Source organism: Papilio machaon, chromosome 25 (assembly GCF_912999745.1).
Source record: "Papilio machaon chromosome 25, ilPapMach1.1, whole genome shotgun sequence".
Classification (NCBI taxonomy): Eukaryota; Metazoa; Arthropoda; class Insecta; order Lepidoptera; family Papilionidae; genus Papilio; species Papilio machaon.
Window position 1 is genome coordinate 4,816,195 of NC_060010.1, and position 26,952 is coordinate 4,843,146.

Sequence of the window (26,952 nt, forward strand, 5' to 3'; positions counted from 1 at the left end):
CGCTTAGTGTGTCCCTGCTCTGACGCGATACGGGTTTCTGTTAGCACTCCTACTTAACACGTATTGTCTGGTATACACTGCTTTATATAGTTTTATTTGGACAAGGTATTAACGTTCATATTATAAAGTGTATTACTATACTAATTATGTTTAACACGTATTCAGCTGAATGAAGTTTAGCTTTGTCTATAACATTTTTACTAAAAAACAATACTACACTTTGCCCTACAATATCACGCATTTTTCACGTATCATTTCATCATAGCTTTCCCCAAATTAATGTTGCAATATAAACGGGAAACGACGTTATATTTTTAGACGGACAAATAAAATCCATCGGCATTTAGATCCAAGATATCGGAACTCATAAACGCAACTCTGTATTTTATTACATCACAAAAGTAACATAAAGACAAGTAATAACTCGCTGACAGTTATAAGAGGGGATTTATTTATAGTTTCAGCGATATTGGACAACTGTTCAATTATTTACTAGTGTATCAAGAAGTCAAAATAATGGCACAGAACTTTGATGACCAATAAGACGTCTATATATTACGTAAATTTTGAAACTCAACTCAACGAAGTTTTAGGTTCTATCAAATTATACTCTATCAAATTACTTTTTCCAGAATTTGCCTCAAAATCACCGTACATCAAAATGAATTAGAGCTCGCAAGTTTCTTACTTACTTTAACGCCCAATAGAAGCCCTGCGCAAATTTGTCGTTACGAAGATACAGATTCAGCAAAATTCCCATCAAAATGTTTCCAACCTGAGCATAGGAATAGAAATTGTTGGAAGTTGCTCCATCTTAAGTACGGTATCATCCCTAAATAATGAGGATGTAAATTCTATAATCTCTTCAGAAACTCCGTTAAAATAGAAATAAATTTTTGCAAAACATTACCTGATACATGAAGTGAAGCATATATAATTTTCTTAAAATACACATTGCATCTAAAATAGCATCAACAAAAAAAAGCATGAAAGCAACTAAAATTAGCAGAGTTCCTCTATTATTCAATTACTATCAAATTGCGAAAGCAATTGTCTAAAACAATAAAAGGGTAATGTTATAGTGTATCGAAGTAAGCAGAGATAAGATTTAATATTTCATGGGTCGTAAATTTTACTGCACTCGGGATATGTTTCGATTATTATTTAAGCATCTACCGTTATTTGTTACTGTCCTTTTATCACTATCGTAAAGAAACAACACGATTGCTAATATTAAAAATTTGGTCACCAATAATCGAAAAACTGTAATAATTTTTTTAAACCGTGAATGAATTGATTCTAGAACAAGACGAAGAATAAACAAAAAAAAAAAACGAATTTCAGTGGCTGCTTTGTACTTATTTGAAAATAATGCTTGAAAACTATTATCTCTTAAGCTGGGACAAACAAGAAAATGAGGAAAGCTGACAATAGCAAATACGTGATAAGAGTGAAGCTTGCAGAATTTATTTTGACTACAATGCGAAGAAAAGAAAATAACAAGAGTCACTTCCACAAATTGATAAAATTTAATGACTATTGCACACTGTAATTTTAGGTACTTAGATGATTACAAAGGAATATAGTAAATAAGGATTAATGATAAGTATCTTTCATACGACGAAGAGAGTACGATTTGATGTCACATCAATACAAAACAAAACCTCGAAATAAAAAATCTGAACATTTTAGAAGATCAAACTTCATATCTTCCACAATCGTAATTCAAGCGTTAGAAAATAATAAATCTGACCTAGATTTTCAAATCCTTCAAACATTTTACACGCAAACAGTGCACTTGGGAGTAGAGTTCACGTCTTACCACTTTACATACTACTCTCAACCTACATACGGGATACAAATGGAGCATGAGCCACCACAAGTCCAACATCTTGGGCCAAGATTTTAGGACAACATGAGGATTGTTGAAAATTCGACGATAAAAACTTTCGTACTTATATCATGTTCACAGTTTTGAATGAACTAAGCTCGCCCACGAAATTTCGATGGCATTTTTTATTAAACAATACACGATGGCAATACAAGAAAAGTTAAACTGATAAAATTACGAATAACAGAAAAACGTATTTGGAAAATCTTTCCACATAAGAAATAAGCCAGACATATGGTTTTGCTTATTTGTGCAATAAACATAGAAAAAATATAACAGACATAAATAAGGCAGTATTTAGAAAAAATCATAATCTTTTGAAGCCAATTTCAAGAAAGACAAAGAAAGAGCAGAAAACTATTTTTTTGGTATCTATCTATGTTTTGACGTAGTGTTCTTAACATTCCCCGTGCAATGACCCCTCCACTACGCCAGTCTCGTACAACTATGAAAACTGAGCCTTCTCATTCATATCCACTGGAATGTGTTGCAAATTTGCTTTCAACACATCTAGAAGACTAGAAGGTTTTTAATTCAAAGTACTTGTTGAGAGCAATTGGTTACATTTGCTGTTCTGTTGTTGCTTAAACAAAAACACCTAAATAAATGCACCTAAACAAATACAAAGGGCCCGTATGCACTTAACAACCTAGGTCATACGTTATCAGAATATTTATCAGCGTAGACAGCGCCCCCTTGTTCAGGAAATGTCACTATTTACTACACATTGATACGTTTATGTTAGCCTACTGACTTGTACAGTTATTTTAAGATATTATGACAGTTTGTTCAATGATCTAAATGTAGAAAATAAAACAATTTAAATCGTATTACAGAAATCTTTGTAAAGTCCATATTAGCTACCAATAAAATTTATGCCCTTAAAGTTGTAACCCACGAACAACATGTCAACTGTAAATTTATTGTTAGTTATAGACCACAGTGAAAATATAAAAAAAACTCAAAATGTTATGTCAAAGATATGGTAAAAAACCGGGAGGTCTTTTACCTCAACGGTTGTCAAAATGTAATTAACAAGCTGAAAACATCTCCATGTTATAATTATGCAAATAAATGGTAGATTAAGCGAACATTTACCCCGTCTCTGTGCAAAATATTATGATTAATAGACAAAGTTTTCACAGTGACTTCGCGAAGCTTACTGGCCTGTGACGAAGTTACTCGCTCGCTGTAGTAGGTAGACGTAATTACGTAACACTAGAAAAGAGTTTTAAAATTTAAAAAAGTACCTTGAAGCAATTAATGCCAGTTTTACATTACTCCAGTCCAGCGAGGTTTATATTTTTATAGTTGTTGACCAGCGCTGATTTCTATCGTTGGACTGGAATAATGTTAACCGGCCTTAACACAAAACAGTATAATTCAAGCTATTAAATAGCTTTTTACGAATTGTAACTATTACATTATTAAATTGTTTCAAATGTTGTAACATTTCTTTAAAAATATTTATTTTGTGTGGCAATAAATGTTTATTCTTTCTTTCTTTCTTTTCTTCAGTCCTATAATCCTAAAATTGAATTTGAAGTAGCCAATAAAGGTAGAGGAAGACAGAAGAAAGTATGAATAATTCGTGTGAAAGAGGATATGCGTAATAAGAGAGTGAATGCAGATATGACGACTGATAGAGGTGTATGGAAGAAGAGACATGCTGTACCGACTGTAAGCAAAACAGCAATCTGACGATGAAAAAAAAGGGACATCAATATAATTTGCCAACGTCAGTGAAAACCCACTGTATCCTACCAATGACAACAAAAAACCGAATTGTCCTTCAATTTCTCTTTCAAAATAAAGAGCGTTATAAACTAGTCTATATTCCAGCAATACTTTCCCAGTTTAAGGACACGCACAGACTAGCCACAAACCGAAAAAACCCAACAATACATACCATGTACTTTTATACCGAAACAAAAGGGTATGCACAGACCAGTGCGCTGTGACAAAAGATACGCGGTATTGTGTGCCCCACCCCTTATTCAAGGCAATACGCAATATGGGGGGAAAGCGTCTGCTTTTCGGCACAGTTCAATAACCTTTGGCAAGAGTACCGTATGTTTATATTTCTTCAAAGCCAGGTGTTGGTAAAAGATTAATTACTACGGTTAAGATAGTTTTAGTATCAGGTGTAGTAAACATTTTTTTTTAATTTATGATCCGTTATTATTATTCGCTAGAACGAAGGTTTTAAGGAATTGTTGGAATAAGGAACAATAGTACACTCAGTTAGGCAAAATTTAATTATGTTAATATATTTTTACGTAAGAAATTCCATTTTCAACAGCAGCATGTTTATTTCAGTCGTTGGACTAAAATAGGACAATACGAAAATGGTTCACAGAACAAAAATAACAGGAATATAATCGACGGTTAGCGACGCTTCGATAAAAAGGGGGACATTGACGTTTATAAAATAACAAAGTTCTCTCAAAACGTTTTACCACCGCCTATCTTTACCAGCTTGCTTATATAAAACTTTCTTATGTAAAAATCGTAGTTACATTGTAAATATCAATGTAGGATTAAAAAATCTAATGATTATTTTCATTTTTAGAATAAATCTAGCACAGAAACAACTAACTATACAGCCTATAACCTTCTAGTCAAATTCTCGTCAACCTCGATCCAGCATACAGACGTAAAGACAGAAGTTTTAAACATTTTTCATTATCAGCAACACAAAATATATCAAGTGTACGATATATGATAATTTTCGATATTACGTACAGATACTCAAGTATTATTAATAATCTAATAATTTTATCTCGCTAATCTCAGAAACTATTAATAATTTTTTTTTGAATCATCCTTACTTAATCTGATAAATGAATCATTACGAATGATTGAAAACTATTTAACACAATGCACACTAGGGGGCGCTGAAAACAAATTGCAATCAGAACTGCAATAGCAATAGTTATTTATACCCATGCCCATGCAATTCTAAGCACATTTAACACAGCTTATTTAAAAAAAAATTGTGTGTTTTAATTCACCCTTTCTGTCTACCCAGGATAACATGCATACGCAAATGAGAACACAATGTACCACTAACGGAAGCCTATTCAAAACTAACGTAGCCTATTTAAAACTAACGTAGCCTATTTAAAACTAAAAGAATCCTATTTATAACGGAGGCCTATTTAAAATCTGCCTAAGGCGGTAGGACTTCACAATGAGGTTTTCCAACAGAGTGGCCTACATTTTATAACAATCAGGGATGATAGAGCCACCTTTCAAAGCGTTTTTCTTTTATTTCTCCTTACTAAAGTATAGAGCACATTCAAGAAGACGTAACTAGAACAATTTGTAAACGTAGTAAGAAAATTAACAAGATTTTCATAATACTGACGGAATAAAGCTCAAGTTGTTGAAAACAAATCTTTACTTAATAAGACCAAAGACACAATAAAAGTTATATTGTTATATAAAAAAAAGTATTGTTATTGGTTTATTTTTAAACCAGTGTCAACGTGATAAGAGTTCACAAGAATTAAATGGACGAACGATAACTTAACATATTTTGTCATTAATTTATACCAAAACTTATTCTTAATTTGCATTAAACTGCTGCGTCTCATATTTACATCTCCATTAAAAAGTATAATTTCCCCAAAAATTAACATTCACAATTAAAATTCCGGCTAACTGTTTTGTGTTCCTTTACCGTGATATTATACATCAACTCAATTAAATAAAATAGCACAATACTTGAAGGTATTCGAACCGCAGCGTAAAGCAGACACACTCGAGTGCTCGTAGATCGTGAAGCTACGCGGTCACGCCGACCGAGATTAGTGATGTACAAATGTCGATAAACTTATCGATGTTACTTTTAAACATATTACTATGAACCGCGTTATGAAGCTGTTTAAAACTTAGACCCTGCCTCTAGTAAAATTTCCCAATTACATAAGCACGGATGGAGTCCGTAAATATTACACGATTACCGTAATTAGGATGTGTGACAAATAACCATGCTATAATCGTCTTGTCTCGTATCAGACCTAATTAAGAAAAAAATTATACATAGAAAGATCGCATTTGATTATTCTTTACACGACTATGCATATTTCTACAAAAGCCTTTTTTCATCCCATATAATGATTGTGACTGCGTTAACTAAGGTCTTGTCACCCCTAACTTAGAATAGGCCCCGAGCCCCTCAGTGGGAACGTCAAGTGAGCTGATAATTATCGTCTAATTCGACGCTAATGATAACCAAATAGTTAGGATAAGTAATATAACTCAGCTGGATAGTAGTCAGCTTTAGACTAACAAAAATTAGTCGGATAATAACTCCGCTGCAAGCTCATATCGATATGTGACAATATCGTACATCACTACGCATTACCGTGTCTACGGGTCGTCGACACCGCGCGAGAGTTTTTGCGCCGCCCTGCGCTTCCTGTGATCTAATGAGATGCAGCATCCTCTGGACAGCTGCCGACTATGACGAATCTAAACACGTGTCAATAGTATATATAGGCCAAAAATTATCATATCCCGAATGCAAACACAATAGCTTATAAACTTATTATATCTAGGGAATTATAAAACGAAAAAGTTCCCTATGGTAATTCAGAAATATTCACAATGTCTGTTACAATTGTCGACTCTGAAAAAAAACTGAGATAACGAACTTTAATATAAATTCTTCGGAAGTAACACCACACTGTCAGATGAAAACCAACATTTTAACAAGACACCTAAGAACCGTCGTACACAAGGCAACGTAAATCTTCGAAACTATTATCGTATCCTCGTCGCGAGTATCGCTTCGTACACACAACGTTGAATCGCCGACGCGAGTCATCTATTTGGTCAGTAGCGACACAAGGCTTATACGAAATTACAAAATCTCAACTATATAGATTTGCCTCGTCATTTTAAAAATCGGTCTTGACAAACAAGTATCGAGCCAGAACAAAACAGATAAAAGATAGACATGTCGACCACGCGTGCCTGTACGTACCTCTATGACATTGTAATTCGTAATTACTAAATCGCTTAGCGCCTAAAATCGCTAGATTTCGAAAATTTACATCAACCTTATTTGTACTATATTCTACATTTAATAACATTGTTAGATACTTATAAAGAAATACTCCATTTAAATAACATTTATAAAAGCTTTTGGAGGTTAAATGCTTTGCCAAGAATCAATTAAAAATTTATTTCAATACTTAGTTTTAAATAACCTTTGTGCTATTAGCACAGATTTCTACTTGGAATGATTCCCACCACTTGAATCAAGAAGTTAAAAAAGTTAAGCAATTACAACATAGATAAAGTATGAACTTCAAATAAATCAGATAAACAATACATATAGACAAAACATTACAAGTATCTAGAAATTATTTAAAAATGTCCCTTCTCTGGTAAGCTTAAACTAAATAAATGTAGGCTATGTGTGTATATCATTATATCAACCGGATAACTCAGTGTACATTTTACACAAAACTCTCAGCAAATTGATCATTGTGGTGAGAGATTTCACATTGCTGTACTGCAAATAGATCGCTCTGTAATTTGCAAAGAAAACCGTTATTTAATGGTCAACAATTACCTATTTAATTTCTCATGTACATATAGTTTATTATCAGATACGATTAACGCATAGAACATAACATATAGAAAACAACTTCCAAATCGAGATCGCCCGTGAAATTCTATTCAATGATGTTTTGATTTCCTCTGTTTTTATACAAGGTCGTTTTATTGTTACTAATATCAATATTATTCATATATTTGTAAATAAATGCACGACAATAGTAAGGATTAACTGAGAACCTTACTAATATTATAAATGCGAAAGTTTAGATGGATGGATGTTGGTTTCAAGGTATCTTCTGAACGGCTCAACGGACCTTAATGAAATTTAGCACAGATGTAGAACATAGTCTGAACGAACACATAGGCCACCTATATAGGTTTTATTTATTTCTTAAAGTACTTAATTTTTTAAAGCTAGTGCGCCACTACATAGCGTACAAGGACAAGGTAGGTAGGATATGATATCAAGTAAGGTAGGACAAGGAAACGATGTCAAAACTAGCCTTCTACCAACGAACAACGACCAAAAAAACGAATAAATTAAAACCTTCTATAAAATAACTAGCTGTCGCCCGCGATTTCGTTAGCCTATGTGTTCTTCCAGATTATGTTTTACATCTGTACCAAATTCCATCAAGATCCGTTGAGCTGTTACTGAGATACCTTCTAACAAACATACAAACATTCCTATTAATATTAGTAAGAAGTAAGATAAAAATAATTCTATAACTGGGTCACGTTCTGTTATAAATAAAACAATCAATAATTCAAATTAGTACAATGTCTTATCGACATTTATATAATAACCGTAAAAAAACATCACAATAATTAAATTAAAATACATAACACAGTATAATAAACAAGTAAACGAATGTCGGTCGAAGAATTCATTAAAGTTGAACCAATTTATCGATTTCTTGTCGGACCGGTTGTTTACAAAGTCGACTCGCGACGCTTTTATAGTGTGACAAACGTCTGTGACCCGGTAAGAGACGTTCACAGTTAATTCTGTCAGAAAATATGTAATCTCTACTTAGGCGTAGAAAATAACAAAACATCTGCAATCTGACAAGGACTTTATTACTCTTTTTTTATAGCAAAAGGTGGGAAACTAGCAAGTGGCCACTTAATGTGACCTTTGCCCATAGACATATTCGTTTGACGTACAGCCTTCCACCGAAAAAAAGATTAGAGAAACAGACGACATCCTTTATTTATAATGAAAAGGTGGGAGGTGGGAGGTGGAAGAGGACTTAAAATTAAGCCTCCGTCATGCACACACGAAACATTTTTCTTGACACTTGTTTGACATTAAAAGGAGGGCATTAATGAGTTTTTGTAATTTAATTTTCTTTCTGACTATCAGGTCTGTTAAATTGGTCTGACTATATCATTATCTTGTAACTTAAACGGCAATGAATATGTTGATACCATGACACACTCGATGGCATGACGTAAGCAATACACATTTTAAATTGTAAAAACAACACTATTATACAAAAATGATTTCACGAATCACTAAACACGTGGGCGTGACAGCCTATTTTCTAAACTTAAAAAACAGATTAAAATGTCCAATAAACGATGAAATTTTAGTGTTAAACCAGCTTTTACCCACGACTCCGTCCGCGCGGAATAAAAAATAGAAAACGGGGTAAAAATTATCCTATGTCCGTTTCCTGGTTCTAAGCTACCTGCCCACCAAATTTCAGTCAAATCGATTCAGCCGTTCTTGAGTTATAAATAGTGTAACTAACACGACTTTCTTTTATATAATGTAGATTTGTTTAACATTCCTCAACATTTGAAATATGGATAAATGTGTCCAATAAACCAACGTTGGTAGTAACCAAATAAATTGGTAAATATGGAAAATAATTAAATCCGGTTTACATCATTTTTATGTCAGTCTGCTTGAGTATATCCTACGAAATACCATTGTAGTAGCTTTAAAGTTATAAGACGTGAATATATTTACAATTGCAATTCTCCTAGTTACTTGAAGATAGTATTGAGAGAAAGCGAAAACTTTATACATGCAATGAAACATAATACCAAATACCGCAGCCAGACCGCAGCCGCGACGGCCACTGTTTTACGAACATAATTCATACCAAACTGCAGTGTTAAATTTCAATATTTGTTTTATCCACTTTCATATAATACCTGAATTTGCGAATGTAACTATAGGATTGTTATTAGGTAACTTTATTAAGTTGAGCAATTTACTGCTATAAAAAAACACTCTTGTCTTGATATGATGTCAAGACGGTAAAAAGTATGGAAAGACTGGACAATGAACAATAGTTTTTTTTTTTATATTAGTAGTTGGCTAACGAGAAAGCCGACCGCCTGAATTCGCAGGACAGAAAGAAGATATTTACCCTTTCTAGGCGTCCCCTCCTTCGTCGATTTCACTTCCATCCTATCATTTCCTTATAAGAAAAGGGTGGGAAGGGAACGTGAACTAAAATGAAGCCTCCAGCAAGCAGAATTGAAGCAGTGTTTTGCTAATGGATGACCCAGCGCTTGATCGTTTTTTTTAATTTTATACTGTTAAAATCTAGCTATCATTTCCTATATTAAAGGGTCGTACTGTCAATTATACGTCATGAAAAACTTTTAAAGAACATCTCAGTTTAAATACGTATAAACCAGACGATATTGTCAAGAAACGAGACAACCGACAAGTAGCCTAAAAAGTTGCGTTTAAACGTTGCCTAATGGAGGATCGAATGCATATTGCCTTAAGTATAACGGTTCGCACAATACGCTTTCTCCCCTCGCCGAGCGAGCAATGGTGGAAAGCGGTAACAGCATGAAAGTCTGCCTACGTAAGTCATCTTCGTTAACGATATTAGAGTTGCAAAATTATATTTAAACCAAACTTTACATATTCATGAAGAATGTTACTGAGGTATTTATTTATTTAGTTTAGAATATTTGCGTTTTTACTTCCGAAACACGAACAAAAATTTAAACTACGTTTCTTTTAATAATAAACAATTAGAGTGTTATCGTTGTTGGTGATCTCTGGAACGGCTGGACGGATTTTGACAGAATTTGGACGGAAAGGTAGCTGATCTATGCGGGCACATTAAAGGTTACTTTTTTAATTCTGAGATATCGAAGTCGCGGGCGACGGCTGGTAAATAAATATCACTAATGTGTGCAGGTTGCATCACGATGTTTTCCTTCACCGTAAGATCGACGGTTAAATGTATATATGTAAATCGAAAAACACATTGGTACATGGTGGGATTCGAATCCAGGGCCTGCAAATTACAATTCAAGTGCCTAAGCCCCGAGCCACCGATGCTCGAGATTTACATCAATCAAAACAATTTAGTTAGACTATCTTAAACAAGAGCTACTTTAAAACCTTTACTTACAAAATTATACAATTTAAAATCCCATTAGTAAACTTTATTATAAAATACAAATGATGACATTGTTACAAATTCACTATTAATTACAGGTAACACTAGCTGTCGCCCGCGACTCCGTCCGTGCGTAATTAAAAAAAAACTTGACAAGTAGCCTATATGTTCTTCCAGACTATGTTCTATATCTGTGCCAAATTTCATTGAGATCCATCCATCTAAACTTTCGCATTTATAATATTAGTATGAAGTATGATGTATTTGCTCTAGTCTGAGGATAAATTCTCTCACGAGTAACAAGTATGAATTAATTACACTTGACCTGTATACGAGAGCGATGTAGTCACTTACTATGAGGTTTCTAGAAATAATTGTACACATTTCTTTGACTTTATAGATTTAACAACATTTTTCATCGAGTTTAACATTGTGTCTACCAGTTAAACAGAGGACAAGAATATATTACAGAATAGGATATATAGACTATAGATATATGAGCACCTAAAAATCCACAGCTGGGAGAGGCTTCTCCCAATAAACGATATGTGCTATTAAAATGCAAAACAAATCAATGATCGTGAGTAATAATTAAAAAAAAGCTTCAATCCTACTAATATTATAAAATTTGAAAGTTTCTATCTATTGTATAAATAAATAAAATTTTAACTTAAAAGTCAGATTAACAAAGATTTCTCTAGTTATATATTGTTAATATCATCTTTCATAATATGCACAGTAAACACAAGCAGACATTACAGATAAGTACAGGCGTGAGAACAATGCTGAGTAGTAATTCCTGTCGACTTGTCTGATAACTGTAAAACAACCAGTTTCATATTACCAAGCAAAGTATATCACTACATGAATAAAGTTCTTTAGTAAAAATAATACGCTTGTAGCTATACATTTTTTAAAGTACATTTTATTTCAAATATATTTAAACTTGATACGTAGCATAAACTGTTCTGATACATATTTTCAATCGATTGAAATAAAAGGAAAGAGCAAATTTGTTTTCTAAAATATTTTTTTGAAATTCCTCCCAAGTAGGGTTGGCGACAGGCACGCGGCCGGGCGTAAAAACTTAAGCCAAAACTTTAAGGTTCATAAAATCTTGTGTGCCGACCCTACGTGAGTGGGAAAAAGCCAGGGAGGTGGTGATGACGAAGATTAACTTTATTTACAAAGTTTCAGTCTTGACATGAAACGGAGTACGTAAAAATTTTAACTCCGAATTCTCATTAAGCTTGAAAGGGTCTTGTGATAATTTTCTAATATTTTCAAAGGGACCAAGAAGGTAGGTATGTGTGTATGAATAATATAAAATTTAGATCATTCAAGGATACCTCAATATGGAATATTTCAAGAATTTAAAAGCTCTAAACGTTTAACACCTGTGGCCTACTAACATAACCCCTTGTATCCTTAACAATTAAGTTTTGAATTATCAAAAACGGTTACTGTGCATGCCTTAGGCCTAATTTTAGTCTACTATCCCTTACCAGCCTTTTCTTATAATGAAGGGATGGGAAGGGGAAGTGGATTTGATGGAGGAGGGGATGCATGGGAAGGGAAAATGTTCTCTTTCTGTACCCTCCTTCATCGATTAGAGGAAGGCAACGCATCTGTAATGGATGGATTGGACGGATGTCCATGGGTAGCATGTGGCCGCTTGCTTGTTTGCCATCTTATTACATAAAAAAAAACAAATAAAAATACGTTACCTTTGGAAAATGCGAGTTTATTTACCAAACTATAAAGAACTTTAATTCATACAACCTTGACAGATTCATAAATAGTATAATGCGAAAGTAAAACAAATGGTGTCGTAACTTGAGCCGATCGGAAGCCACATCGAAGTTGGAGGCAAAGGATATTTTGAAACTAAAGTTGCAACACAATTTTGTATCGTGTAATTTAACGATACTTGTAATTTGGACGTAAACCAATAAATATGTTTGAAAAGTATATTTCAATGTCGCAACATTATTACAACAATATTAGAAGCTTTTATTTAAAAAAACATATATAACAATTCGTACTCATATTGTTCAAAGACACATATTATTCCTAGTTCCTTACAAAGAAATCACAGATCTACTGCTCAAATTTATCGCAAGTCACCAAATATTAACAGACTCAAAAACCTTATTATTCCTAAAAAATAAAAGCAGGAAATTTCCATTCGCCGAACGCAAGAGGCGTTAATATTTGCGCTTAGTATTTTATAATCCTATTTGCATACTTATTGTGGTTAATATCGTGGTATCATGTTACCATATTAGTAGGGCTGCAGTGGGCGGGCATTATGTATATGGAATAATGGGGTTGTTACCTCAAAAGGATTTGAGAATGGAGTGAACAAACATTACTTTTTTGTGGAAATTAGAAAACAAAACAAGATCATTGTCTAAAAGTCTTTAAGTCGATTAGCGCGGGATCAATGTATGTACATTTTAATTAGAACTTGAAAACATTTTGAGGCAAGTAGGTCCTGTGAGGAAGGTAAAAATTTCTACCAATAGACTTCGCCTACGTAGCCAAAATAATGATCTTCCTTGGGTGACCAAAAATCTTTCAATAACAGCTAAATAATAGATTCTGTACCCCATGTACGAGTAAGTTATCGTTGTAAAGTTAGACATTACTTGCCACTACAGTTTCCAAGAGTTACAGTGAACTCACAAACAAATCAGTAACACTGAACGTGAAGACACATTGACAAATTTCTGGCTTTATAATTACTAAATATATCCAATACGTCGCCTTACAAATGTACCACAGGCGACAATCAATTGTATTCCATCCCCCAGTCAATATAATTCTATAACCGATTGCTGGCCGTCTCCGATCGCCCACGTTGTATTGTTTACGAAACTCAGGCCACGCTTGAAATAGACCACACTATCTGGACCGTTTCAGTTATTAAAACACGTCTGTTGAATTCTCGAAACACTAACAGACATAATATATCTATTTATAACTAGATTTTACCCGCGACTCCGTCCGCGCGGAATAAAAAATAGAAAACGGGGTAAAAATTATCCTATGTCCGTTTCCTGGTTCTAAGCTACCTGCCCACCAATTTTCAGTCAAATCGATTCAGCTGTTCTTGAGTTATAAATAGTGTAACTAACACGACTTTCTTTTATATATATCAGGGTGGCCCAAAAAAATAAAATTTTTGTTTTTTTCGATTCTCGTGTGAAAATATGTGAGTTTACTATGTTTTAAGAACCTCCACTAAAGGACAGGTTAAAAAAAAATTCTTAAAAGGTCGCTCAGAATGTTTGAAAAATTCCAAAATTGCCGAAAATCAGATTTTTTTTTTCTCGTCATGTCATCATTTTAAGTGTAAAATAATATAAATATTCTGAAAATTTGACGTCAAAATTTTATTTTCTAAAAGTCGCTCCGAATTTTTATAAATTTCCAAGGTAAATACTCTATATCTATATTTATATAATTTTTCAAACATTCTGAGCGACCTTTTAAGAATTTTTTTTTTTTAACCTGTCCTTTAGTGGAGGTTCTTAAAACATAGTAAACTCACATATTTTCACACGAGAATCGAAAAAAACAAAAATTTATTTTTTTGGGCCACCCTAATATACATAGATTAAAAATGTATTAAATCAGCTTAGATTAGAGCACAAATTGTTATTTGTAATGCATGTTATTCTACTGTAGTAGACAATCGCAATGCAACGTTAAAAAAAACTTTTAATAAATTTACGGTAGAAAGCTACGCAAAAACCGCACGGTTGTGGATTGCCAGTCATCGAGATGGTGTGGATGGAACTTGGCGGTCTTTCGAGTCGTCCGATGACGGAACTCGGCGGCAGGAATTGTTCCAAACAATTCTTCTGAGCACTCCCCGTGGTAAAAACGGTAGAAAATGAAGAGGGAACTAACGTTCCTCCGCAACGCCAGAGTGTCGAGCCGATCAGTAAGAACTCGGTCGTTGACGTCGAAGTCGTTGTCGAACGTTGCCGAAGACTCGGTCGTACTACACAAAATGTAAAAAAATGAATTTTCAAAATTGCTGCAAAAGTACTAACAATTTGATGAAATACTAAAAACGCTCTGTATAATTAATACAAAACCTAGCAAGCGTGATATAAAATATTTCCAGTGAGAATATTTTAAACTACTAACCACCTAGCGAGCTATCACATCAAGGGTTCATAACATGGACTGTGTTAAAATTAAATTAAACCTACTGATATTTTATGTGAACCTGGTACTCAGAACAATGAAACAAAGAAGTATTTAATATCTTAAGAATATGTGAGGTTCCACTGCTGACATTCGAGTACATGTACAAAAAAAAAATAATGGGTTTCCTTCAGCAGAATCTTCAGAAAAAAATATATTTAACCACTGATTTTTTTTGTAAATCTGATATTAAAGTTACAGCAACGTAAACACTCATAGGGGTGGTGTGAACACGAACGGTAAGCGACAAACGCCGCAAACACATTTCCGTTAAACTAATAGTGCGACAGTCACCATGATTGTGCAAAAGTTTAGGACATTACAAATATTAGGGGTTTCAAAAAAAGTTCCGTCACTACCTTCCGCATGTCAAATGACTAGTTAGCAGGAAGTACTTTAGTGGTCACTGATATGTACGAAAGTCACGATTACAAAAAAAAACAACAAATCTACCCATTCGTGTTTTACACAAACACACGTAAAAACAAACTTCAGAACTTAATTGTCGTTTGATAGACACTAAGGGCTACCTTATGTATAGATTTACTATGAAAAAGCCAAAGAACTTTACAATTAACTTTAAAGCTACTCTGAGTACGAGTATTAGGCATAAAACATGTATGTCGCGCACATAGCAACAAACAATCGACTAGTATATATATATCTATTGATGCATAATTAGAGGGAGTAAATGTACGTTAACATTTTGTGAAGCGGATTATCCTCTAAAGCCGCTTTTAAGCTCAAATTAAGCGGAAAATACAGCTACGTGCGCTTCAAAACGGTTTGTATACCAACAATGCTTGTCAAAGAGTTTCCTAATACTGTATACGCCAAGGTAATTACTCTATTATTTAATCTATTTTTAACTTAAAAATAATCTATATTAATTTCTAAAAAGATCGTTTTCGTCGTCCAAATGTATATACCTCACTCCTTTCTTAATTCAAAAATATTTTGATAATACAATCTTACTAACATTATAAATGCGAATGTTTATATCGATAGATGGATGGATATTTTTAAATCTAAAACTTTTAAACTAAAACGGCATAATGTATCTAGATGAAATTTGGTATAGATATAGAGCATAGTCTAGAAGAACACATAGGCTAATTAAGTTTTTTATCTTAATACGCGCGTACGGAGTCGCGGGCGACAGCTAGTTAATTCATAGATGTAAAACCTAATTTTATTTCTTCCATAATCAAATAATTATATCAATAGCTGTACATAACAGTTATATTATTTACTATTCTTATAACTCAATACGGAACCCTTCTTTCCGCATCAACAATCATCCTACGTAACGTTGCACAAATGCTAATCTCTAGTAATTAGTTAATTAAAAGCTTCATTGCATGCACTTATCTCCATACTAGTATGTTATATAAACAAGCATAATACTTGGTAATGTGCTTGGAAAAATTACAACAAAAATTATTTAATAATGCTAGCCTCGACTGGTGTAATACCACGTAAAGACAGTCCTTTCTACTCTTAATTAAGAGAAAAAATGTGTATGTTTGTAACAAATAAACTCAAAAACTACTCGACTGATTTAAGAAATTCTTTCACTATTAGAATGATACATTATCCTTGAGTAACAAAGGTTATATTTAACATTGTTTTAAAATATATATCCACCCATGCGAAACAAAATGGCAAAGTATGAAAGTCATTACTCATTTGTAAATGTCTTTAGATAGTGGCCACTTGATATAAACAGTTGCATTTGCTATCTTTTTCTTCATAATCTGTGTATTTCATAAACATATCCACCCTACAACTGACAGCGCAACTAATTCAATAATAAAGCAATTTCAGCGCTGCAAGCCCGACAGCGACCGCACCGCGCGCAATATTCACGTGTCACTTGTTTTGCGCTGAATGCGCTAGGAGAGTTAATTAAAAAGTTTTACGGACAATAAGCAAAGTTTATGATATAACATAACGGACGCTGACAAATCTGGTTTATATTAGTTGGTTATAACTATGTACTGTTTGTTAATAGTTGACAAGAATTCAGTGAGATTTATTTGCCGAAATAAATATGTCGTCAGTTCATGTAGTGTCCAAAAAGGGACTCGCTTGCCCATATAGTATAGACACGATAAACATCTTCGCAGATATGATCAGTTTGAATAACACTCAAGCCAAACTTTTACCTAAACAACACGAATAAATGTACATAATATCAACATTATAATCAGCACACTATCGGTATCCACTGAGAGCCCACTCTAAGTCAGAGGTGACTAGGTCATAGTCAACCACGCTACCCTAGTGCGGGTTGACTTCACATATATCTTTGAATTTCTTCGTAGATGTGCAGCTTGCATCAAGATGTTTTCCTTCGCAGAAAGAACGTCGAATAAATGTACATATGTAAAACGAAAAACATTGTAACACATGTAATGTACATACGAAACTCGACAATTAAAAAATAACATCGGTATATGGCGAGGATCGAAGGCACTACTAGTAGTAGGTACATTACTTGACCAGTACCTAACCCATGCATTAACACTCCCACGGTAATAAACTCCGTCTTTTACAAACCTCAATCTGAAATAAATCAAAATTTCCGCCACTTATTACGGTTTAATTTTACAAATGCTACACACATTTTGTGGGGTGTGGAGATGTACGAGGGTGATAGTGTCCCGTTAATAGTTCATAGACCTGGATATAACACGCATTAAACATATGCTGCATTCTACAGGCAAATAACTTATATATTTCAACATTTGGACGATGAAAATGTGGCGAAGAAATAGCTACTGATAAAATAAATGAATATCAAAGTTAATATAGCTGTCACCCGCGACTCCTACTACGCGGTAATAGAAAAAAATTTAATAAGTGGCCTACGTGTTCTTCCAGACTATGTTCTACATCTTTGCCATTTCATCGAGATCCGTTGAGTCGTTATGGAGATACCATCAAACAAACATAAATCCATCCATCTATTAACATTATACACATTCGCATTTAAAATATTAGTAAGGTAAGATTACAAAAGGCAAAATTATTGTAAGCAAGTCCCTAACAGAAATTCCTATCCAGTTCTCTACGATTGAGCTAGAAACATTAGTAAGATTATAATAAAGATAATTTAATGTTTACGAGTAAGTTGAAATTCAAGCGTTGTCGCATTTATTACCTGAAAAGAAAAAAAAAACATAATTAATTTCAATTTCGTAAAATATCTGTAACGGCAATTTCTAAAAGCAATAACATTTCGTCTTTGAAATTATTCCGAGAAAACAGTATTTCCAAGTAATAATTTTCGCTTTTCAAAGGTCCTTTAATAATTTCAACATATTTCTGATATAATTTCTGTCTTCGACATTTATAGTGATTAAAATTATTCTAAGAATCATTTTAGAATAACGTTTTAATGAGAGATACGAACTTTGAAAACACATTGAAAATTTACTAACGACAAGAAATTTGAAATTTTAAGCCAGACTAGTTTTATTAAGGTAAAAAGTTTATTTAACTTTTTATGTGTGCTTATGTGAGAAAACTGAGTAATTTCCTTCGTAGTATAGTTATTAGAAAACAAATGCTAATTTGAGGAATGACGTAGACAGCAATGGGTAAAATGTTATAACTTGTTTTTTTGAGAAAAAAAATAATGCTTTTCAGAACTCTACTAATCAAAACCTTAACATCCCTTAATTGAAATTAAAATATTTTGCTATAATCATAAAAAATTTAATAGTAAATAGTATCTTAACAAACGCTTCTATGTCATTGAGGTACACTGTAATGCTAAAAAAAATAGAAAAATTGACTTTTTTCTAGTTAGATATATTTACACAGGAGTCTTCATTGTACGGGCATCGCTACCCCGTCTGCGTGAACCCCGTGCCACTCGACACGCTTCACGGCCAACGACCTCCAGCCTTATTGAGCTGTCTTACGTTAACCTTATGTGAAGACGATCACCTTAGAAATTATAATTATTCAAAGTTCAAACCAAATCGTGTAACCGTATTATATCGACTATAACCCACAGCAGAGACATATGTAATTAATAGCTGTCGCCCGCGACTCCGTCCCCGCGGAAACAAGAAAAAAGTTAATTAGAAGCCTATGTGTTCTTCCGGATTATATTTTACATCTATGCAAAATTTTACTGAGATCTATGAAACCGTTCTAGAGATACCTTCAAACTATTTTCCAACTAAAAAAAGAAATACATTTAAACATTCGCATTTATAATATTAGTAAGATAAACATTTCACTTTTAACATTTTTTATCTATGGATTTATTTTGGATAGTTTATGTGTTTAAATTGACGATAAAACATGTCTATTCTTAATAACTCTGTGATTATAGCGTTATAAAGATAATATTGTTTAGATGATATGTTTGTTATAATTTTTAATTTCTTAATAGCTTCAAAAAGATCTTAACCTTTGGATCTCTACAACAGACAGAAATATAAAATAATAATAATAAATAATATGCTAAATACAATAATATATAAATACAGATTCGTAGATTTCAATGTCATTGTCATAAGGCTTCCTACATATATTGAAACGTGCGGTTGAAAATCCATTAATACAAAAAGAAAGTGGTATTAAAATAGTTTTAACTAAACAACATATCACACTAACCTATAAATTACAATTAGGTTACGTTATGCGTATTTAGTATTGAAAACAAATGCATTTACAAGTACCATTCCTAATATACAGCAATAAGTTCTTTAAATTCATAAGCATAGAGTACAAATTCACAAAGCTACTAACGCCATCACATCAATCATCCACACGCTAGCTTCAGAAACAATCTCGATTTAGATTCGGATTTCATCACAAAAACTCATTTCGTAATCTGACGTCATTTTGAATTTATTAAGAGCAAACGTTTACTTTTGCAATTAAAAAAATATATGTTACATAGTTTTTTTTTAATTCCAACGCTTTCACTACCTTTATACGAGTAAAAAAGACATGTTAGTCGCGAGACTTTTTTTTTACTTGTTTTCGAAGTGAAAAGTGTTATTCTTACAACTGGCAGAGGCTACAATTTGTCGATTAAAAAAAAACTATATTTAGTGTTGCATAGCTCGAAAGGAAATAACGAAACTTATAGGATCAGGTTGTCCGTACGTCGGTCTGTCTGTCAAGACGTCAAGTCATTTTTCTCAGTAACGCGTGGAGGAATCAAGCTGAAATTTAAATCAAATACTCAGATATACTGTTTTTTGGAGCTGTAAAATATTCAAACTTTTAAGACAACGCAATCAAAAGATTCAAGAAGACGACACACGCAAGGTAATCGAAACCGAGAGGGTACTTCCCTTGAAATATACACTAGATTCCTGAAAATAATATAAAATCAATTGCGTACCCTTAACTAACAGTTCAAAACAATGATTCAACATCTATATGTTTTGGACAAACAGTCCGTGTGTTACGTTACCAGTTTAATTAGGTTTATAGCTGCGTGAAACCGATAACTCCGATACGGTTTATGCGGTAATCGACAGATATATTTAAAAGAGCAGTTGCACGCAATTTCGTCCGCGCGAAATATAATTAATATCTAGCCTATTTAAAAATATCTAGCCTATTTAAAAAACAATATAGCCTATAACATCCGTGGATACTGTAGCTACTCAATAGTGAAAGAATTTTTCAAATAGGTTCTATAGTTTCGGAGCCTATTCAATACAAACTATGAAATCTTTCTTCCCCTTTTACACACACTCTATCTCTATCAAATCTCTATCAAATCTCTCTCTCTCTCACTCACACTCTATCTCTATCGCAATTTCAAATGACGTTAAAGGGACAAATCTCTACCTACTTCACGGTCATTTTCGTCACATTACTTATGCTTAGATGTACTGAAAAACATTGCCAACATTTTCGAATTTAAACCATTTTGGATAGTCTTGGTGGCTTTATTACAAAATCATTGCGTCTCCGTAATATTTAATTTCTAGTTTTATTTTATAAATTACATTATGGCGTCAATTATAGGAAAATAAAATTCATAAAACAATAGAAGAACGTTGTTTTTCTTCTTTAACATTATCCTCAAAACCGTTTTCATTTGTCCCTCTCACACGTACAATATCAAATGACATGCGAATTGCTCGAACGCGCAACGCGAAGCCTTAAGAATTCAGCGAACTGTTTATTGAATAATAGCTGATACACGAGTTGAAACAAGTGAAGATATTTAATCTATATATATAAAAGAAAGTCGTGTTAGTTACACTATTTATAACTCAAGATCGGCTGAATCGATTTGACTGAAAATTGGTAGGCAGGTAGCTTAGAACCAGGAAACGGACATAGGATCATTTTTACCCCGTTTTCTATTTTTTATTCTGCGCGGACGGAGTCGCGGGTAAAAGCTAGTTTAATATATCATAAAATAGAGCATGGTATGGACTTATAACCAGGACAGAATTAAGGGTATATCCGTAGGGGGGCTTAGAAAGAGATGGATTAATTGCGTGAATGATGTGGGATAAGGACAGAGAGATTTAGATCCCAGAACATTCCTTTCTCCTGTACCAGGTGTCCCTCTCTATGTTGCAACAGACAAAAAGCGTTGCGTGTATAACTAATTGCAATGCAACGTAACGGCATGCGTAACACCGGACGTCTAACATAGTATGTTGCTTTTAATTTTATTGCGTGTTAGAGGAGATAATTGGTTCATTATTTGATATCAAGACATGTTGTGCTAATCTAGTTGGTGCAAGAAATACCAGCTCTAATTGCGAGATGATTTTTTACAATCTATACATTAAAAAATGAACTTTTTATATGTAATCACATTTCGTACACATAGCGTTGCCAGGCGTCCGGATAAAGCCGGACATAGGTAGGCTTTTTGATTGCGTGTCCGGCCAAAATAAACGGTTTTCCGGGTTTTGTTAGGCTTTTTACATTACCCAAACGAGAGTGTACCTATTAATACTGAGACAAAATCCTAAATAATATAGGGTGTCCGACCTTTCTACCCAAATGTCCGGCCAAACTGGCTGGTCTGTCCGGCTAGTAGGATTGGCGACCTGGCAACCCTACGTACACATGACGTTTTTGCGTTGCTAATAATGAAAAACCCATTTTTTTATTTTTGTCTATCTGTCCACAAGGCCGCGTTAGTTCAGGGTAATCTCCGGAACGGTTGGACCGATTTTGACGGGACTTTGGCGAGAAGGTAGCTGATGGACGCGAGAATATTATAAACTGACTTTTTTCTTAATTCTGCACTGACGAAGTCGCCGGCGACCTCTAGTCAATAATATTATAAGTTACAGATAGTAAAGCAGTATAAAAGATTCCGAAATCTTGGCGAAAATTGACCACAGAATATCAAAATGTTCATTATAACTATGAGTTTCTATACCTGTATTATACCTGTAGAATCCATAGAGAAAATGAGTTTTGAAAAACAGTGGAAACCTAAGTTAGGAAGCATGTTTTATCTTGATAAATCTAGACAATAAGAAACACTTAGTCATGACTAAAACAGCCCTTTTTACGCCTAGTCTCAAGTGTACAGTCACGTAAACTTCGACCTTATATTGTGGCACGTGTTAACTTTTCTAAAAGCATATCTATGTTCTACTTTTCCACAAGGGCGGAAATGTAAGGCTGAACAATAGTCAGTTCAGTACAGGTACTAAATGAACGCAAACTTATACTGCCTAAAGTGTAATAAACACGTAGACAGAGTCACATTCCATTGCTAATATAGTTAATTGATAATCACAAATTTGTCAGGTATTTCATCTTCAACTTTTATTAATATGACTGTCTAACTTTATCTGTGTTGTTTATGAGTTGTGCGATCAAATAGTAGCAGTACTGCACTATCATACTGTACTGCCTGTTGTGCCCTCGTGTGAAAATAGCATTAGCGCGACTTTACCCTCGTCTAGTCGAAAGGGGATTGAGAGTTCTCAGCACGTCCCAAGGTACGTCACTTCCGGCTGAGTCGGCGGATATACCAACCCTTTATTATAGACAGTGTTAAGATGTTTTGCTACACTAATTGCCAGAGGCGGAAGTGGTATTAACAATAATAAATATACACAATTAATTGTTCAGTAAGCTTAGTTGAACTCAGAAGTGTTAATCTCTCTTTTCTATGACATGAATAGCCCATAATGTGTACAAATAGAATACCACACAAAACAATTCAAATAATAATTAAAGTCTTTTCTTGTTATAAAATTGCAGTGTTTGTTTGTAACATCGAAAAAACAAAACATTTTGTGTACGTGATACCTATACTTAAAAAAAAGATAATGCGCGTGATCCGCGGGACCGCTAGTTATAAAATAAATTCATGTTTTCATAGTTGGAGTAAAAGTATCAAATCGAACTGAGAGAAAGGAAATAAAGCGGACTATCATAACCAGTCACCATCCAGTGAAAATGCTTTTTTCGAAATACTTGGTCATAAAAATATTTTACAAATTGTAAAAGGAAGCATTATAGCCCGACTACTTAAAGACTGGAAGAAGACATCGTCCTATATCGCTAGAAGCTTAGCTAGTTAATAGAATTACTCCAACAATTTAGCTTCGATCTTCACAGCTATGTTTACAGAGTGATCATCGTTAGGGTTGCCAACTCTTCAAATTTTACCAGAATTAGATTTTCTACATAATTGAGCTCCATGTTTGACTTCGAATAGTGAATGGGATTAAATAAGTCGCAATAGATGATTTTTTTTTTAATTTATTTTACATCGTCAGTCAGCAATAAGTCGTCGTTTTTTTGCTGTCAGTTTTACTCGTAAGTTGACAGCCCTATCGTACTGACAAAGCGGTTAATAGACCTATTTCACTGCTGGTCCACACCGCTAGATAATCAAGTTAACGGTTTAAAATAACGCGCCTCTAATCAATACTCGCTTGATCTTATTGCGGCGCTTTATAATAATGACTGCTTTATTTACAAAAATATAATAACCTAGCAAAACACAGTAACAAAAAGTAAAAAAATCAAAGCATAGTACAAAGTTTCATTAAGAAACAAAATATGAATTTTAAAATCGGAAACCATAGCAGTATTTAGAAAATCCTATCAAAGTTTCATCATAAACACAGAAGTGTAGAAGCGTATAATCATCATCAGCTCATGATGTCCCCACTGTGGGGCTCGGAACCTACCCCATGTTAGGGGTGTCTAGGCCATAGTTAACCACGCTAGCCAAATGCGGGTTGATTGACTTCACACATATAATTGAATTTCTTCTCAGATTTATACAGGTTGTATCACGATTTTTTCCTTCGCCGTAAGAATGTCGGACAAATGTAGGTACATATGTAAATCGAATATTGAAAAACACATTGGTATATGGCGGGATTCGAACCCAGGACCTACAGATTGCAAGTCAAGTGCTTAACCCCTGAGCCACCGACGCTCTATCATTTTATAAACGTATAAAGATGACAGCAAATCTCTGCCTATCGTAAAAGTTTATAGGCTTGGGTATTATACATTCGACACATCATAACGATGGATTTCCACTGCCAAAAAACCTGTAGAAAACAAGTAAACATGCGTTTTTGTTTTCGACAATGTAAACAATTCGCAGACTCGTTTGTACGAGTCATTGTTCATAATAACGGGGACTTTATCCCACGGGGTCAAAGCGAAGAATTATAAGTGGACTAGCTGTGCCCGCGACTTCGTCCGCGTGAAATACTGTTTTCGTTAAGCATTTTTTTTAAGGATTATTATTTTACTTGACCGACGTGCTATGCGTTGATGTATGGATGTAGACATAGAGATAGGTGTGCCACGACCGCACCAAATGTAGGTGTTTGGTCTCTACCTATCCCTCTGGGTTATGGGCGTGAATTTAGTTGTTGTTGTTGAGGTATTTTATTTAAACTTATAAAAAATTACAACAAAACAAATGGAACTTACAAAATATTCATTTACTCTTATGCAAATTTTCATCCCCTATTCCCTTATTATATTGCAACATTAAGGGTAAAACTTTTACAAACTTTAAATGACCTATTTATTAATATCAAATTAGTAGCCTAAAAAAAGTTATAAGCTTCTAACTGTAAAAATGACGATACGTCCATACAAATTTCCACCCCTACTTTTACCCCCTTATACACCCTCTTTCACGATAAAAATTAATCTTTGTCCTTTCTCAGGCTCTAAGCTAAATATCAGTAAGTATAATAGTAAAACATATTAAACAAAACATTCATTAAAACCTCACATATTGCGAAACAAATTTTCATCCCCTATTGTTATTTAGCACCCTTCAGGGGAAAATTTTTACAGAAATTGAATTTCATATTTATTTATATCAAATTAGCAGCCTTAGACAGAAGTTTCATGCTTCTAACTGTAAAAATGACGATACTTCCATACAAATTACCACCCCCACTTTCAACCCCTTACAACCCTGTTTTCGCGTTAAAAAGTAGCCTATGTTCTTTCTGAGGCTCTAGAATATCTGTGTACCAAATTTCATTTAAATCGGTTCAGTAAACAATAGTAGGCGACACTTCCATACAAACTTTCACCCCCACTTTCATCCCCTTACAACCCCTTTTTCGCGTTAAAATATAGCCTATGTCCATCCTCAGGCTCTAGACTATCTGTGTACCAAATTTCATTTAAATCGGTTCAGTAGTTTTGGCGTGAAAGCGAGACAGACAGACAGACAGACAGACAGACAGACAGAGTTACTTTCGCATTTATAATATTAGTAAGGATTAAGAACGATCGTGGATAACGCAGTAATTTCTATACGTCATTGTTTTCTAAACGTTTGAGTGAACAGTGAAAAAGAACAATGCCGCGGCCACAACATGGGCTAGAGACAAAACAAAATTGCGAGAAAAGTCAAGACATTTTTCACTGTTTTAATACGTTCAAGTAAAACTTTCACATTTATAGCATTTCACGCGAAATTAAAAAAAAAATAAGTAGCCTATGATTCTTTCAGACTATGATCTACATCTATGCCAAATTTCATCAAGATCCGTTAAGTCGTTCTTGAGATACCTTCAAACAAACATTCATCCATCCAAACATTCGCATGTATATATATAAAAGAAAGTCGTGTTAGTTACACTAATTATAACTCAAGATCGGTCAAACTGATTTAGCTGAAAATTGATGGGGAGGTAGCTTAGAACTAGGAGACGGACATAGAACTTTTTTATCTTGTGTGCATTTTTTATTCCGCGCGGACGGAGTCGCGGGTAAAAGCTAGTTTATAATATTAGTAAGAGTAAGATTGGCCATAATAATCCAACATATTTCAATTATTGTACTCAAATAAATCTAAAACAGCCAGTACTAACGATTACCAACAAACATGATCAATTATAAAATACAGCAAATCGATTACAAAATATCCAATAAACGTATCGAAGTATTAAAGCACACATTGGCAATTCGTTTAGTTATACACTAACAAGCGATAATTGTTACGAGTCACGATAACAGGCATACTACACACTAAACTTGTAACAGTAGACAAATTGATTCAAATAAACATACGAATACAAACGCTTTGGCAAAGAAAAGATAGCAGAATTTATTATACGTTTAGCTAAAGAGTTACTACTTTATTACTAACTGGTTGCCGCCCGCGATTCCGTCTGCGCGAAATTGTAAGAAAAAAAGTAGCCTATGTGTTCTAACAGACTATATTCTGGAACAGGAACAGTTCTGTAGATACCTTCTAACAAACATCCGTCCCTACATCCAAATATTTACTAATATTATAAATGTTTAGATGGATGGATTGATGTTTGTTTGAAGGTATCTCCGGAACGGCTCAACTGATCTTGATAAAATTTGGCACAGATGAACATAGTCTGGAAGAACACATAGGCTTATTTATTATGT

At 33.8% G+C, this 26,952-nt stretch overlaps 1 protein-coding gene across 5 annotated transcripts in view; it reads right to left on the minus strand.

Annotated features, from left to right (window-relative positions):
* The window catches only part of LOC106715513 (flocculation protein FLO11), a 116,447-nt gene that overhangs the window by 75,457 nt on the left and 14,038 nt on the right, over positions 1-26,952 (minus strand). The gene's annotated exons all lie outside the window — the stretch shown is intronic.